This window comes from Melanotaenia boesemani, chromosome 11 (assembly GCF_017639745.1).
Source record: "Melanotaenia boesemani isolate fMelBoe1 chromosome 11, fMelBoe1.pri, whole genome shotgun sequence".
NCBI classification, from domain to species: domain Eukaryota; kingdom Metazoa; phylum Chordata; class Actinopteri; order Atheriniformes; family Melanotaeniidae; genus Melanotaenia; species Melanotaenia boesemani.
In genome coordinates, this window is record NC_055692.1 from 36,739,318 (window position 1) to 36,756,399 (window position 17,082).

The 17,082-nt window shown below is 41.1% G+C and overlaps 1 pseudogene; it reads right to left on the reverse strand.

Annotated features, from left to right (window-relative positions):
• The window catches only part of LOC121649383, a 543,071-nt pseudogene that overhangs the window by 43,909 nt on the left and 482,080 nt on the right, over positions 1-17,082 (reverse strand).

A 17,082-nucleotide genomic window follows, 5' to 3' on the forward strand; every position in this document is an offset into this window, starting at 1 on the left:
TATTTTAAGCTTACCCAGATTGCAGACACATTTGGGCCTAACCTTAGCTACTTTGGCTCAGTTACAGAGTTGACACGTGTTGTGTGGGCCACTTCTGACCCAGACATCAGTTGCCAGTCTGGATGAGGATTACGATAAGTTCCTTGTGGCCACATGTGGTGTTCATGTGGCCGAGTTGTGGCACATGGAGCTGTAAGTCCAGGCCAGATGTGGGCCATGTATGGGCCAAACACCCTGTATCTGTCTGGGTCCTTAGTAAGACTTATTTTAGGGTGATGACAAAACATCTGAAGTTGGAGCTGATAAACCTGACTGAGCCCCTGACTGGGAAATCCATCATCCTGCTGGTGATTTCTTTGAATTCAGTTTTTTGATTTTTTTTTTTTTTGTTTTGTTTTGTTTTTTTTTTTTTTTTTTTTTTTTTGTTTTGTTTTGTTTTGTTTTGTTTTTTTTACAAAGTGGGAAATTCAGTCAGTATGTGTTATCAACCCTTTAGGGATAGGATTTTTTTAAAGTAATTAAGGAATACAGTAAATATGAATCGTTGATGGAAGTAAACATCACCAATTCTAATTCTAAGTCCACGATAGTTGCAGTAAGTTTTTATTTTGACCCATTAGATGAACCTTTGGAAGGTTGGTGTGACCCGAGCTGTCAAATCATGATTTAAATGCCGCTGGTGATGTGTTTCTGTTGTTGTGACATTAATAAAAGCAGAGAAACAATGGCACGTTGTGAAAAAGGGCTTCAATAATCTGACCTATGAGCGGCTCAGCGTCTTAACTCTTCTTCACCATCACCAAAGCTCCAGCATGAGAGAGAAACCTGCTCTGATGCTCCCAGCAGCTGCATGACAATGACATAAACAGACAAAGCAACAGTACCTTCAGTTTAGTTGACATCTGGTATCCAACTGGTTTCTCTGTCTCCCCTCCAGGCCAGATGATCTTCCTCTGAGGGTTCATCACAACCTGAAACACACACACACACACACACACACACACACACACACACACACACACACACACACACACACACACACACATCTGAGCTGTAGGGCGTAAAGCTGCTGCTGCAGGTTTCATCCTGACAGCCTGACTAAATGACAGCATCAGTACTGCATCTGTAAATACATATTTAACCAGGCCGGAGGCTCCAAGACTCAGCGACTACAGCACGTTTCAACTCTGACTGTGGCTCTCAATGGTTCTGGACTAAGCTACAGCCTGGTAGTAAGAATTTGAATCCTCACAACTGATGCAGATTCAATACACATCTCAATACGCTGCCAGTGAAATGATACTTCAACGATACAGTGAAGCTTCCTGCAGATAATATGTCATACGATTCAGCCCTGTTCACAATGAAATTCAATTATTTTCACGATGCATTTCAGCCCTGTTCACGAGGTTATTCATCACTGTTAATGTGCGATTCACCACAGTTCACAATGTGATCATCACTCAAGCACCGAGGCAAGAGCTCTCTTGTGAAGTGTTTTTTGACAGTGCACTTTGAGTTCCTTGCAACTGTTTTCCAATGTGGTTCCTTTTCTAAAAATGGCAAATAAACTGAACTGAAATGATATGATTCATTAAAGATCTGACATGATTTTATTTCACACAATGCGATTCAGTTAGATATGATTCATGATGCGATTCAACACAATACAAAGAATTTACAACCAACATCTGAGTTCTAAACATCATAGTTATTCTGTCCGCTCGCTATCAATCAATTAATATAACCAGATATTTAAACAAAGGTTTAACTAGTTTACTTTACTGTGTAACCAGGGGTTTTAACCAGAGCTTGAACTAGACTGCTTTACCAAGTGTAACCAGGGATTTTAGCAAGGGCTTTAACTAGTCTGTTTTACCAGGTGTAACCTAGGGTTTTAACCAGAGCTTTAACTAGTCTGTTTTACCAGGTGTAACCAGGGGTTTTAATCAGAGCATTAATTAGTCTGTTTTACCAGGTGTAACCAGAGGTTTTAGCCAGAGCTTTAACTAGACTGTTTTACCATGTGTAACCGGGGCTTTTAGCCAGAGCTTTAACTAGTCTGTTTTACCATGTCTAACCAGGGGTTTTAGCCAAAGCTTTAACAAGTCTGTTTTATAAGGTGTAACCAGGGGTTTAAACCAGAGCTTTAACTAGTCTGTTTTACCATGTGTAACCAGGGCTTTTAGTCAAAGCTTTAGCTAGTCTGTTTTTACCAGGTGTAAACAGGGCTATTAGCCAGAGCTTTAACTGGTCTGTTTTACCAGGTGTAACCAGGGGTTTTAACCAGAGCTTTAACTAGTCTGTTTTACCAGGTGTAACCAGGGGTTTTAACCAGAGCTTTAACTAGACTGTTTTACCATGTGTAACCGGGGCTTTTAGCCAGAGCTTTAACTAGTCTGTTTTACCATGTCTAACCAGGGGTTTTAGCCAGAGCTTTAGCTGGTCTGTTATTACCAGGTGTAAACAGGGCTATTAGCCAGAGCTTTAACTAGTCTGTTTTACCATGTGTAACCAGGGCTTTTAGTCAAAGCTTTAGCTAGTCTGTTTTTACCAGGTGTAAACAGGGCTATTAGCCAGAGCTTTAACTGGTCTGTTTTACCAGGTGTAACCAGGGGTTTTAACCAGAGCTTTAACTAGTCTGTTTTACCAGGTGTAACCAGGGGTTTTAATCAGAGCTTTAACTAGTCTGTTTTACCATGTGTAACCAGGGGATTTAGCCAGAGCTTTAGCTGGTCTGTTATTACCAGGTGTAAACAGGGCTATTAGCCAGAGCTTTAACTGGTCTGTTTTACCAGGTGTAACCAGGTGTTTTAACCAGAGCTTTAACTAGTCTGTTTTACCAGGTGTAACCAGGGGTTTTAGCCAGAGCTTTAACTAGTCTGTTTTACCATGTGTAACCAGGGGTTTTAGCCAGAGCTTTAACTAGTCTGTTTTACCAGGTGTAACCAGGGGATTTAGCCAGAGCTTTAGCTGGTCTGTTATTACCAGGTGTAAACAGGGCTATTAGCCAGAGCTTTAACTGGTCTGTTTTACCAGGTGTAACCAGGTGTTTTAACCAGAGCTTTAACTAGTCTGTTTTACCAGGTGTAACCAGGGGTTTTAGCCAGAGCTTTAACTAGTCTGTTTTACCATGTGTAACCAGGGGATTTAGCCAGAGCTTTAGCTGGTCTGTTATTACCAGGTGTAAACAGGGCTATTAGCCAGAGCTTTAACTGGTCTGTTTTACCAGGTGTAACCAGGTGTTTTAACCAGAGCTTTAACTAGTCTGTTTTACCAGGTGTAACCAGGGGTTTTAGCCAGAGCTTTAACTAGTCTGTTTTACCATGTGTAACCAGGGGTTTTAGCCAGAGCTTTAAATAGTCTGTTTTACCAGGTGTAACCGGTTGTTTTACACAGAGCTTAAGCTAGTCTGTTTTACCAGGTGTAACCAGGGGTTTTAACCAGAGCTTTAACTAGACTGTTTTACCAGGTGTAACCAGGGGTTTTAATCAGAGCTTTAACTAGTCTGTTTTACCATGTGTAACCAGGGGATTTAGCCAGAGCTTTAGCTGGTCTGTTATTACCAGGTGTAAACAGGGCTATTAGCCAGAGCTTTAACTGGTCTGTTTTACCAGGTGTAACCAGGTGTTTTAACCAGAGCTTTAACTAGTCTGTTTTACCAGGTGTAACCAGGGGTTTTAGCCAGAGCTTTAACTAGTCTGTTTTACCATGTGTAACCAGGGGTTTTAGCCAGAGCTTTAAATAGTCTGTTTTACCAGGTGTAACCGGTTGTTTTACACAGAGCTTAAGCTAGTCTGTTTTACCAGGTGTAACCAGGGGTTTTAACCAGAGCTTTAACTAGTCTGTTTCACCAGGTGTAACCGGGTGTTTTAGTCAGAGCTTTAGCTAGTCTGTTTTACCATGTGCAACCAGGGGTTTTAGCCAGAGCTTTAACTAGTCTGTTTTACCATGTGCAACCAGGGGTTTTTGCCATAGCTTTCACTAGTCTGTTTTACCATGTGTAACCAGGGGATTTAGCCAGAGCTTTAGCTAGTCTGTTTTTACCAGGTGTAAACAGGGCTATTAGCCAGAGCTTTAACTGGTCTGTTTTACCAGGTGTAACCAGGGGTTTTAACCAGAGCTTTAACTAGTCTGTTTTACCAGGTGTAACCGGGTATTTTAGTCAGAGCTTTAGCTAGTCTGTTTTACCATGTGTAACCAGGGGATTTAATCAGAGCTTTAACTAGTCTGTTTTACCATGTGTAACCAGGGCTTTTAGTCAGAGCTTTAGCTAGTCTGTTTTTACCAGGTGTAAACAGGGCTATTAGCCAGAGCTTTAACTGGTCTGTTTTACCAGGTGTAACCAGGGGTTTTAACCAGAGCTTTAACTAGTCTGTTTTACCAGGTGTAACCAGGGGTTTTAATCAGAGCTTTAACTAGTCTGTTTTACCATGTGTAACCAGGGGATTTAGCCAGAGCTTTAGCTAGTCTGTTTTTACCAGGTGTAAACAGGGCTATTGGCCAGAGCTTTAACTGGTCTGTTTTACCAGGTGTAACCAGGGGTTTTAACCAGAGCTTTAACTAGTCTGTTTTACCAGGTGTAACCGGGGGTTTCAATCAGAGCTTTAACTAGTCCATTTCACCATGTGTAACCAGGGGATTTAATCAGAGCTTTAACTAGTCTGTTTTACCAGGTGTAACTGGGTGTTTTAGTCAGAGCTTTAACTAGTCTGTTTTACCATGTGTAACCGGTTGTTTTAGTCAGAGCTTTAGCTAGTCTGTTTTACCATGTGTAACCAGGGCTTTTAATCAGAGCTTTAACTAGTCTGTTTTACCAGGTGTAACCGGTTGTTTTAATCAGAGCTTTAGCTAGTCTGTTTTACCAGGTGTAACCAGGGGTTTTAATCAGAGCTTTAACTAGTCTGTTTTACCATGTGTAGCCTGGGGTTTTAATTAGAGCTTTAACTAGTCCATTTTACCATGTGTAGCCAGGGATTTTAGCCAGAGCTTTAACTAGTCTGTTTTACCATGTGTAACCAGGGGTTTTAACCAGAGCTTTAACTAGTCTGTTTTACCATGTGTAACTAGGGATTTTAGCCAGAGCTTTAACTAGTCTGTTTTTACCAGGTGTAACCAGGGCTTTTAGCCAGAGCTTTAACTAGTCTGTTTTACCAGGTGTAACCGGGTATTTTAATCAGAGCTTTAACTAGTCTGTTTTACCATGTGTAACCAGGGGTTTTAATCAGAGCTTTAACTAGTCCGTTTTACCACGTGTAACCAGGGCTTTTAGCCAGAGCTTTAACTAGTCTGTTTTACCAGGTGTAACCGGGTATTTTAATCAGAGCTTTAACTAGTCTGTTTTACCATGTGTAACCAGGGGTTTTAATCAGAGCTTTAACTAGTCCGTTTTACCATGTGTAACCGGGGCTTTTAGCCAGAGCTTTAACTAGTCTGTTTTACCATGTCTAACCAGGGGTTTTAGCCAAAGCTTTAACAAGTCTGTTTTATAAGGTGTAACCAGGGGTTTAAACCAGAGCTTTAACTAGTCTGTTTTACCATGTGTAACCAGGGCTTTTAGTCAAAGCTTTAGCTAGTCTGTTTTTACCAGGTGTAAACAGGGCTATTAGCCAGAGCTTTAACTGGTCTGTTTTACCAGGTGTAACCAGGGGTTTTAATCAGAGCTTTAACTAGTCTGTTTTACCATGTGTAACCAGGGGATTTAGCCAGAGCTTTAGCTAGTCTGTTATTACCAGGTGTAAACAGGGCTATTAGCCAGAGCTTTAACTGGTCTGTTTTACCAGGTGTAACCAGGGGTTTTAACCAGAGCTTTAACTAGTCTGTTTTACCAGGTGTAACCGGGGGTTTCAATCAGAGCTTTAACTAGTCTGTTTTACCATGTGTAACCAGGGGTTTTAACCAGAGCTTTAACTAGTCTGTTTTACCAGGTGTAACCAGGGGTTTTAGCCAGAGCTTTAACTAGTCTGTTTTACCATGTGTAACCAGGGGTTTTAGCCAGAGCTTTAAATAGTCTGTTTTACCAGGTGTAACCGGTTGTTTTACACAGAGCTTTAGCTAGTCTGTTTTACCAGGTGTAACCAGGGGTTTTAACCAGAGCTTTAACTAGTCTGTTTCACCAGGTGTAACCGGGTGTTTTAGTCAGAGCTTTAGCTAGTCTGTTTTACCATGTGCAACCAGGGGTTTTTGCCATAGCTTTCACTAGTCTGTTTTACCATGTGTAACCAGGGGATTTAGCCAGAGCTTTAGCTAGTCTGTTTTTACCAGGTGTAAACAGGGCTATTAGCCAGAGCTTTAACTGGTCTGTTTTACCAGGTGTAACCAGGGGTTTTAACCAGAGCTTTAACTAGTCTGTTTTACCAGGTGTAACCGGGGATTTCAATCAGAGCTTTAACTAGTCCATTTCACCATGTGTAACCAGGGGATTTAATCAGAGCTTTAACTAGTCTGTTTTACCAGGTGTAACTGGGTGTTTTATTCAGAGCTTTAACTAGTCTGTTTTACCATGTGTAACCGGTTGTTTTAGTCAGAGCTTTAGCTAGTCTGTTTTACCATGTGTAACCAGGGGTTTTAATCAGAGCTTTAACTAGTCTGTTTTACCAGGTGTAACCGGTTGTTTTAATCAGAGCTTTAGCTAGTCTGTTTTACCAGGTGTAACCAGGGATTTTAATCAGAGCTTTAACTAGTCTGTTTTACCATGTGTAGCCTGGGGTTTTAATTAGAGCTTTAACTAGTCCATTTTACTATGTGTAGCCAGGGATTTTAGCCAGAGCTTTAACTAGTCTGTTTTACCATGTGTAACCAGGGGTTTTAACCAGAGCTTTAACTAGTCTGTTTTACCATGTGTAACTAGGGATTTTAGCCAGAGCTTTAACTAGTCTGTTTTTACCAGGTGTAACCAGGGCTTTTAGCCAGAGCTTTAACTGGTCTGTTTTACCAGGTGTAACCAGGGGTTTTAACCAGAGCTTTAACTAGTCTGTTTTACCAGGTGTAACCAGGGGTTTTAATCAGAGCTTTAACTAGTCTGTTTTACCATGTGTAACCAGGGGATTTAGCCAGAGCTTTAGCTAGTCTGTTATTACCAGGTGTAAACAGGGCTATTAGCCAGAGCTTTAACTGGTCTGTTTTACCAGGTGTAACCAGGGGTTTTAACCAGAGCTTTAACTAGTCTGTTTTACCAGGTGTAACCGGGGGTTTCAATCAGAGCTTTAACTAGTCTGTTTTACCATGTGTAGCCAGGGGTTTTAACCAGAGCTTTAACTAGTCTGTTTTACCAGGTGTAACCAGGGGTTTTAGCCAGAGCTTTAACTAGTCTGTTTTACCATGTGTAACCAGGGGTTTTAGCCAGAGCTTTAAATAGTCTGTTTTACCAGGTGTAACCGGTTGTTTTACACAGAGCTTTAGCTAGTCTGTTTTACCAGGTGTAACCAGGGGATTTAACCAGAGCTTTAACTAGTCTGTTTCACCAGGTGTAACCGGGTGTTTTAGTCAGAGCTTTAGCTAGTCTGTTTTACCATGTGCAACCAGGGGTTTTAGCCAGAGCTTTAACTAGTCTGTTTTACCATGTGCAACCAGGGGTTTTTGCCATAGCTTTCACTAGTCTGTTTTACCATGTGTAACCAGGGGATTTAGCCAGAGCTTTAGCTAGTCTGTTTTTACCAGGTGTAAACAGGGCTATTAGCCAGAGCTTTAACTGGTCTGTTTTACCAGGTGTAACCAGGGGTTTTAACCAGAGCTTTAACTAGTCTGTTTTACCAGGTGTAACCGGGGGTTTCAATCAGAGCTTTAACTAGTCCATTTCACCATGTGTAACCAGGGGATTTAATCAGAGCTTTAACTAGTCTGTTTTACCAGGTGTAACTGGGTGTTTTAGTCAGAGCTTTAACTAGTCTGTTTTACCATGTGTAACCGGTTGTTTTAGTCAGAGCTTTAGTTAGTCTGTTTTACCATGTGTAACCAGGGGTTTTAATCAGAGCTTTAACTAGTCTGTTTTACCAGGTGTAACCGGTTGTTTTAATCAGAGCTTTAGCTAGTCTGTTTTACCATGTGTAACCAGGGGTTTTAATCAGAGCTTTAACTAGTCCGTTTTACCATGTGTAGCCTGGGGTTTTAATTAGAGCTTTAACTAGTCCATTTTACCATGTGTAGCCAGGGATTTTAGCCAGAGCTTTAACTAGTCTGTTTTACCATGTGTAACCAGGGGTTTAAACCAGAGCTTTAACTAGTCTGTTTTACCATGTGTAACTAGGGATTTTAGCCAGAGCTTTAACTAGTCTGTTTTTACCATGTGTAACCAGGGCTTTTAGCCAGAGCTTTAACTAGTCTGTTTTACCAGGTGTAACCGGGTATTTTAATCAGAGCTTTAACTAGTCTGTTTTACCATGTGTAACCAGGGGTTTTAATCAGAGCTTTAACTAGTCCGGTTTACCACGTGTAACCAGGGCTTTTAGCCATAGCTTTAACTAGTCTGTTTTACCAGGTGTAACCGGGTATTTTAATCAGAGCTTTAACTAGTCTGTTTTACCATGTGTAACCAGGGGTTTTAATCAGAGCTTTAACTAGTCCGTTTTACCATGTGTAACCGGGGCTTTTAGCCAGAGCTTTAACTAGTCTGTTTTACCATGTCTAACCAGGGGTTTTAGCCAAAGCTTTAACAAGTCTGTTTTATAAGGTGTAACCAGTGGTTCAAACCAGAGCTTTAACTACTCTGTTTTACCATGTGTAACCAGGGCTTTTAGTCAAAGCTTTAGCTAGTCTGTTTTTACCAGGTGTAAACAGGGCTATTAGCCAGAGCTTTAACTGGTCTGTTTTACCAGGTGTAACCAGGGGTTTTAACCAGAGCTTTAACTAGTCTGTTTTACCATGTGTAACCAGGGGATTTAGCCAGAGCTTTAGCTAGTCTGTTTTTACCAGGTGTAAACAGGGCTATTAGCCAGAGCTTTAACTGGTCTGTTTTACCAGGTGTAACCAGGGGTTTTAACCAGAGCTTTAACTGGTCTGTTTTACCAGGTGTAACCGGGGGTTTCAATCAGAGCTTTAACTAGTCTGTTTTACCATGTGTAACCAGGGGTTTTAGCCAGAGCTTTAAATAGTCTGTTATACCAGGTGTAACCGGTTGTTTTTACACAGAGCTTTAGCTAGTCTGTTTTACCAGGTGTAACCAGGGGTTTTAACCAGAGCTTTAACTAGTCTGTTTCACCAGGTGTAACCGGGTGTTTTAGTCAGAGCTTTAGCTAGTCTGTTTTACCATGTGCAACCAGGGGTTTTAGCCAGAGCTTTAACTAGTCTGTTTTACCATGTGCAACCAGGGGTTTTTGCCATAGCTTTCACTAGTCTGTTTTACCATGTGTAACCAGGGGATTTAGCCAGAGCTTTAGCTAGTCTGTTTTTACCAGGTGTAAACAGGGCTATTAGCCAGAGCTTTAACTGGTCTGTTTTACCAGGTGTAACCAGGGGTTTTAACCAGAGCTTTAACTAGTCTGTTTTACCAGGTGTAACCGGGGGTTTAATCAGAGCTTTAACTAGTCCTTTTCACCATGTGTAACCAGGGGATTTAATCAGAGCTTTAACTAGTCTGTTTTACCAGGTGTAACTGGGTGTTTTAGTCAGAGCTTTAACTAGTCTGTTTTACCATGTGTAACCGGTTGTTTTAGTCAGAGCTTTAGCTAGTCTGTTTTACCATGTGTAACCAGGGGTTTTAATCAGAGCTTTAACTAGTCTGTTTTACCAGGTGTAACCGGTTGTTTTAATCAGAGCTTTAGCTAGTCTGTTTTACCATGTGTAACCAGGGGTTTTAATCAGAGCTTTAACTAGTCTGTTTTACCATGTGTAGCCTGGGGTTTTAATTAGAGCTTTAACTAGTCCATTTTACTATGTGTAGCCAGGGATTTTAGCCAGAGCTTTAACTAGTCTGTTTTACCATGTGTAACCAGGGGTTTTAACCAGAGCTTTAACTAGTCTGTTTTTCCATGTGTAACTAGGGATTTTAGCCAGAGCTTTAACTAGTCTGTTTTTACCAGGTGTAACCAGCGCTTTTAGCCAGAGCTTTAAACTGGTCTGTTTTTACCAGGTGTAACCAGGGGTTTTAACCAGAGCTTTAACTAGTCTGTTTTACCAGGTGTAACCAGGGGATTTAGCCAGAGCTTTAGCTAGTCTCTTATTACCAGGTGTAAACAGGGCTATTAGCCAGAGCTTTAACTGGTCTGTTTTACCAGGTGTAACCAGGGGTTTTAACCAGAGCTTTAAACTAGTCTGTTTTACCAGGTGTAACCGGGGGTTTCAATCAGAGCTTTAACTGGTCTGTTTTACCAGGTGTAACCAGGGGTTTTAACCAGAGCTTTAACTAGTCTGTTTTACCAGGTGTAACCAGGGGTTTTAATCAGAGGTTTAACTAGTCTGTTTTACCATGTGTAACCAGGGGTTTTAGCCAGAGCTTTAAATAGTCTGTTTTACCAGGTGTAACCGGTTGTTTTACACAGAGCTTTAGCTAGTCTCTTTTACCAGGTGTAACCAGGGGTTTTAACCAGAGCTTTAACTAGTCTGTTTCACCAGGTGTAACCGGGTGTTTTAGTCAGAGCTTTAGCTAGTCTGTTTTACCATGTGCAACCAGGGGTTTTAGCCAGAGCTTTAACTAGTCTGTTTTACCATGTGCAACCAGGGGTTTTTGCCATAGCTTTCACTAGTCTGTTTTACCATGTGTAACCAGGGGATTTAGCCAGAGCTTTAACTAGTCTGTTTTACCAGGTGTAACCAGGGCTATTAGCCAGAGCTTTAACTGGTCTGTTTTACCAGGTGTAACCAGGGGTTTTAACCAGAGCTTTAACTAGTCTGTTTTACCAGGTGTAACCGGGGTTTCAATCAGAGCTTTAACTAGTCCATTTCACCATGTGTAACCAGGGGATTTAATCAGAGCTTTAACTAGTCTGTTTTACCAGGTGTAACTGGGTGTTTTATTCAGAGCTTTAACTAGTCTGTTTTACCATGTGTAACCGGTTGTTTTAGTCAGAGCTTTAGCTAGTCTGTTTTACCATGTGTAACCAGGGGTTTTAATCAGAGCTTTAACTAGTCTGTTTTACCAGGTGTAACCGGTTGTTTTAATCAGAGCTTTAGCTAGTCTGTTTTACCAGGTGTAACCAGGGATTTTAATCAGAGCTTTAACTAGTCTGTTTTACCATGTGTAGCCTGGGGTTTTAATTAGAGCTTTAACTAGTCCATTTTACTATGTGTAGCCAGGGATTTTAGCCAGAGCTTTAACTAGTCTGTTTTACCATGTGTAACCAGGGGTTTTAACCAGAGCTTTAACTAGTCTGTTTTACCATGTGTAACTAGGGATTTTAGCCAGAGCTTTAACTAGTCTGTTTTTACCAGGTGTAACCAGGGCTTTTAGCCAGAGCTTTAACTGGTCTGTTTTACCAGGTGTAACCAGGGGTTTTAACCAGAGCTTTAACTAGTCTGTTTTACCAGGTGTAACCAGGGGTTTTAATCAGAGCTTTAACTAGTCTGTTTTACCATGTGTAACCAGGGGATTTAGCCAGAGCTTTAGCTAGTCTGTTATTACCAGGTGTAAACAGGGCTATTAGCCAGAGCTTTAACTGGTCTGTTTTACCAGGTGTAACCAGGGGTTTTAACCAGAGCTTTAACTAGTCTGTTTTACCAGGTGTAACCGGGGGGTTTCAATCAGAGCTTTAACTAGTCTGTTTTACCATGTGTAGCCAGGGGTTTTAACCAGAGCTTTAACTAGTCTGTTTTACCAGGTGTAACCAGGGGTTTTAGCCAGAGCTTTAACTAGTCTGTTTTACCATGTGTAACCAGGGGTTTTAGCCAGAGCTTTAAATAGTCTGTTTTACCAGGTGTAACCGGTTGTTTTACACAGAGCTTTAGCTAGTCTGTTTTACCAGGTGTAACCAGGGGATTTAACCAGAGCTTTAACTAGTCTGTTTCACCAGGTGTAACCGGGTGTTTTAGTCAGAGCTTTAGCTAGTCTGTTTTACCATGTGCAACCAGGGGTTTTAGCCAGAGCTTTAACTAGTCTGTTTTACCATGTGCAACCAGGGGTTTTTGCCATAGCTTTCACTAGTCTGTTTTACCATGTGTAACCAGGGGATTTAGCCAGAGCTTTAGCTAGTCTGTTTTTACCAGGTGTAAACAGGGCTATTAGCCAGAGCTTTAACTGGTCTGTTTTACCAGGTGTAACCAGGGGTTTTAACCAGAGCTTTAACTAGTCTGTTTTACCAGGTGTAACCGGGGGTTTCAATCAGAGCTTTAACTAGTCCATTTCACCATGTGTAACCAGGGGATTTAATCAGAGCTTTAACTAGTCTGTTTTACCAGGTGTAACTGGGTGTTTTAGTCAGAGCTTTAACTAGTCTGTTTTACCATGTGTAACCGGTTGTTTTAGTCAGAGCTTTAGCTAGTCTGTTTTACCATGTGTAACCAGGGGTTTTAATCAGAGCTTTAACTAGTCTGTTTTACCAGGTGTAACCGGTTGTTTTAATCAGAGCTTTAGCTAGTCTGTTTTACCATGTGTAACCAGGGGTTTTAATCAGAGCTTTAACTAGTCCGTTTTACCATGTGTAGCCTGGGGTTTTAATTAGAGCTTTAACTAGTCCATTTTACCATGTGTAGCCAGGGATTTTAGCCAGAGCTTTAACTAGTCTGTTTTACCATGTGTAACCAGGGGTTTAAACCAGAGCTTTAACTAGTCTGTTTTACCATGTGTAACTAGGGATTTTAGCCAGAGCTTTAACTAGTCTGTTTTTACCATGTGTAACCAGGGCTTTTAGCCAGAGCTTTAACTAGTCTGTTTTACCAGGTGTAACCGGGTATTTTAATCAGAGCTTTAACTAGTCTGTTTTACCATGTGTAACCAGGGGTTTTAATCAGAGCTTTAACTAGTCCGGTTTACCACGTGTAACCAGGGCTTTTAGCCATAGCTTTAACTAGTCTGTTTTACCAGGTGTAACCGGGTATTTTAATCAGAGCTTTAACTAGTCTGTTTTACCATGTGTAACCAGGGGTTTTAATCAGAGCTTTAACTAGTCCGTTTTACCATGTGTAACCGGGGCTTTTAGCCAGAGCTTTAACTAGTCTGTTTTACCATGTCTAACCAGGGGTTTTAGCCAAAGCTTTAACAAGTCTGTTTTATAAGGTGTAACCAGTGGTTCAAACCAGAGCTTTAACTACTCTGTTTTACCATGTGTAACCAGGGCTTTTAGTCAAAGCTTTAGCTAGTCTGTTTTTACCAGGTGTAAACAGGGCTATTAGCCAGAGCTTTAACTGGTCTGTTTTACCAGGTGTAACCAGGGGTTTTAACCAGAGCTTTAACTAGTCTGTTTTACCATGTGTAACCAGGGGATTTAGCCAGAGCTTTAGCTAGTCTGTTATTACCAGGTGTAAACAGGGCTATTAGCCAGAGCTTTAACTGGTCTGTTTTACCAGGTGTAACCAGGGGTTTTAACCAGAGCTTTAACTGGTCTGTTTTACCAGGTGTAACCGGGGGTTTCAATCAGAGCTTTAACTAGTCTGTTTTACCATGTGTAACCAGGGGTTTTAGCCAGAGCTTTAAATAGTCTGTTTTACCAGGTGTAACCGGTTGTTTTACACAGAGCTTTAGCTAGTCTGTTTTACCAGGTGTAACCAGGGGTTTTAACCAGAGCTTTAACTAGTCTGTTTCACCAGGTGTAACCGGGTGTTTTAGTCAGAGCTTTAGCTAGTCTGTTTTACCATGTGCAACCAGGGGTTTTAGCCAGAGCTTTAACTAGTCTGTTTTACCATGTGCAACCAGGGGTTTTTGCCATAGCTTTCACTAGTCTGTTTTACCATGTGTAACCAGGGGATTTAGCCAGAGCTTTAGCTAGTCTGTTTTTACCAGGTGTAAACAGGGCTATTAGCCAGAGCTTTAACTGGTCTGTTTTACCAGGTGTAACCAGGGGTTTTAACCAGAGCTTTAACTAGTCTGTTTTACCAGGTGTAACCGGGGGTTTTAATCAGAGCTTTAACTAGTCCTTTTCACCATGTGTAACCAGGGGATTTAATCAGAGCTTTAACTAGTCTGTTTTACCAGGTGTAACTGGGTGTTTTAGTCAGAGCTTTAACTAGTCTGTTTTACCATGTGTAACCGGTTGTTTTAGTCAGAGCTTTAGCTAGTCTGTTTTACCATGTGTAACCAGGGGTTTTAATCAGAGCTTTAACTAGTCTGTTTTACCAGGTGTAACCGGTTGTTTTAATCAGAGCTTTAGCTAGTCTGTTTTACCATGTGTAACCAGGGGTTTTAATCAGAGCTTTAACTAGTCTGTTTTACCATGTGTAGCCTGGGGTTTTAATTAGAGCTTTAACTAGTCCATTTTACTATGTGTAGCCAGGGATTTTAGCCAGAGCTTTAACTAGTCTGTTTTACCATGTGTAACCAGGGGTTTTAACCAGAGCTTTAACTAGTCTGTTTTTCCATGTGTAACTAGGGATTTTAGCCAGAGCTTTAACTAGTCTGTTTTTACCAGGTGTAACCAGCGCTTTTAGCCAGAGCTTTAACTGGTCTGTTTTACCAGGTGTAACCAGGGGTTTTAACCAGAGCTTTAACTAGTCTGTTTTACCAGGTGTAACCAGGGGATTTAGCCAGAGCTTTAGCTAGTCTCTTATTACCAGGTGTAAACAGGGCTATTAGCCAGAGCTTTAACTGGTCTGTTTTACCAGGTGTAACCAGGGGTTTTAACCAGAGCTTTAACTAGTCTGTTTTACCAGGTGTAACCGGGGGTTTCAATCAGAGCTTTAACTGGTCTGTTTTACCAGGTGTAACCAGGGGTTTTAACCAGAGCTTTAACTAGTCTGTTTTACCAGGTGTAACCAGGGGTTTTAATCAGAGGTTTAACTAGTCTGTTTTACCATGTGTAACCAGGGGTTTTAGCCAGAGCTTTAAATAGTCTGTTTTACCAGGTGTAACCGGTTGTTTTACACAGAGCTTTAGCTAGTCTCTTTTACCAGGTGTAACCAGGGGTTTTAACCAGAGCTTTAACTAGTCTGTTTCACCAGGTGTAACCGGGTGTTTTAGTCAGAGCTTTAGCTAGTCTGTTTTACCATGTGCAACCAGGGGTTTTAGCCAGAGCTTTAACTAGTCTGTTTTACCATGTGCAACCAGGGGTTTTTGCCATAGCTTTCACTAGTCTGTTTTACCATGTGTAACCAGGGGATTTAGCCAGAGCTTTAGCTAGTCTGTTTTTACCAGGTGTAAACAGGGCTATTAGCCAGAGCTTTAACTGGTCTGTTTTACCAGGTGTAACCAGGGGTTTTAACCAGAGCTTTAACTAGTCTGTTTTACCAGGTGTAACCGGGGGTTTCAATCAGAGCTTTAACTAGTCCATTTCACCATGTGTAACCAGGGGATTTAATCAGAGCTTTAACTAGTCTGTTTTACCAGGTGTAACTGGGTGTTTTAGTCAGAGCTTTAACTACTCTGTTTTACCATGTGTAACCGGTTGGTTTAGTCAGAGCTTTAGCTAGTCTGTTTTACCATGTGTAACCAGGGGTTTTAATCAGAGCTTTAACTAGTCTGTTTTACCAGGTGTAACCGGTTGTTTTAATCAGAGCTTTAGCTAGTCTGTTTTACCATGTGTAACCAGGGGTTTTAATCAGAGCTTTAACTAGTCTGTTTTACCATGTGTAGCCTGGGGTTTTAATTAGAGCTTTAACTAGTCCATTTTACCATGTGTAGCCAGGGATTTTAGCCAGAGCTTTAACTAGTCTGTTTTACCATGTGTAACCAGGGGTTTTAACCAGAGCTTTAACTAGTCTGTTTTACCATGTGTAACTAGGGATTTTAGCCAGAGCTTTAACTAGTCTGTTTTACCAGGTGTAACCAGGGCTTTTAGCCAGAGTTTTAACTAGTCTGTTTTACCAGGTGTAACTGGGTATTTTAATCAGAGCTTTAACTAGTCTGTTTTACCATGTGTAACCAGGGGTTTTAATCAGAGCTTTAACTAGTCCGTTTTCCCACGTGTAACCAGGGCTTTTAGCCAGAGCTTTAACTAGTCTGTTTTACCAGGTGTAACCGGGTATTTTAATCAGAGCTTTAACTAGTCTGTTTTACCATGTGTAACCAGGGGTTTTAATCAGAGCTTTAACTAGTCCGTTTTACCATGTGTAACCGGGGCTTTTTGCCATAGCTTTCACTAGTCTGTTTTACCATGTGTAACCAGGGCTTTTAGTCAGAGCTTTAACTAGTCTGTTTTACCATGTGTAACCAGGGGTTTTAATCAGAGCTTTAACTATTCTGTTTTATCAGGTGTAACCAGGGGTTTTAACCAGAGCTTTAACTAGTCTGTTTTACCAGGTGTAACCGGGTATTTTAGTCAGAGCTTTAGCTAGTCTGTTTTACCATGTGTAACCAGGGGATTTAATCAGAGCTTTAACTAGTCTGTTTTACCATGTGTAACCAGGGCTTTTAGTCAGAGCTTTAGCTAGTCTGTTTTTACCAGGTGTAAACAGGGCTATCAGCCAGAGCTTTAACTGGTCTGTTTTACCAGGTGTAACCAGGGGTTTTAACCAGAGCTTTAACTAGTCTGTTTTACCAGGTGTAACCAGGGGTTTTAATCAGAGCTTTAACTAGTCTGTTTTACCATGTGTAACCAGGGGATTTAGCCAGAGCTTTAGCTAGTCTGTTTTTACCAGGTGTAAACAGGGCTATTAGCCAGAGCTTTAACTGGTCTGTTTTACCAGGTGTAACCAGGGGTTTTAACCAGAGCTTTAACTAGTCTGTTTTACCAGGTGTAACCGGGGGTTTCAATCAGAGCTTTAACTAGTCCATTTCACCATGTGTAACCAGGGGATTTAATCAGAGCCTTAACTAGTCTGTTTTACCAGGTGTAACTGGGTGTTTTAGTCAGAGCTTTAACTAGTCTGTTTTACCATGTGTAACCGGTTGTTTTAGTCAGAGCTTTAGCTAGTCTGTTTTACCATGTGTAACCAGGGGTTTTAATCAGAGCTTTAACTAGTCTGTTTTACCAGGTGTAACCGGTTGTTTTAATCAGAGCTTTAGCTAGTCTGTTTTACCATGTGTAACCAGGGGTTTTAATCAGAGCTTTAACTAGTCTGTTT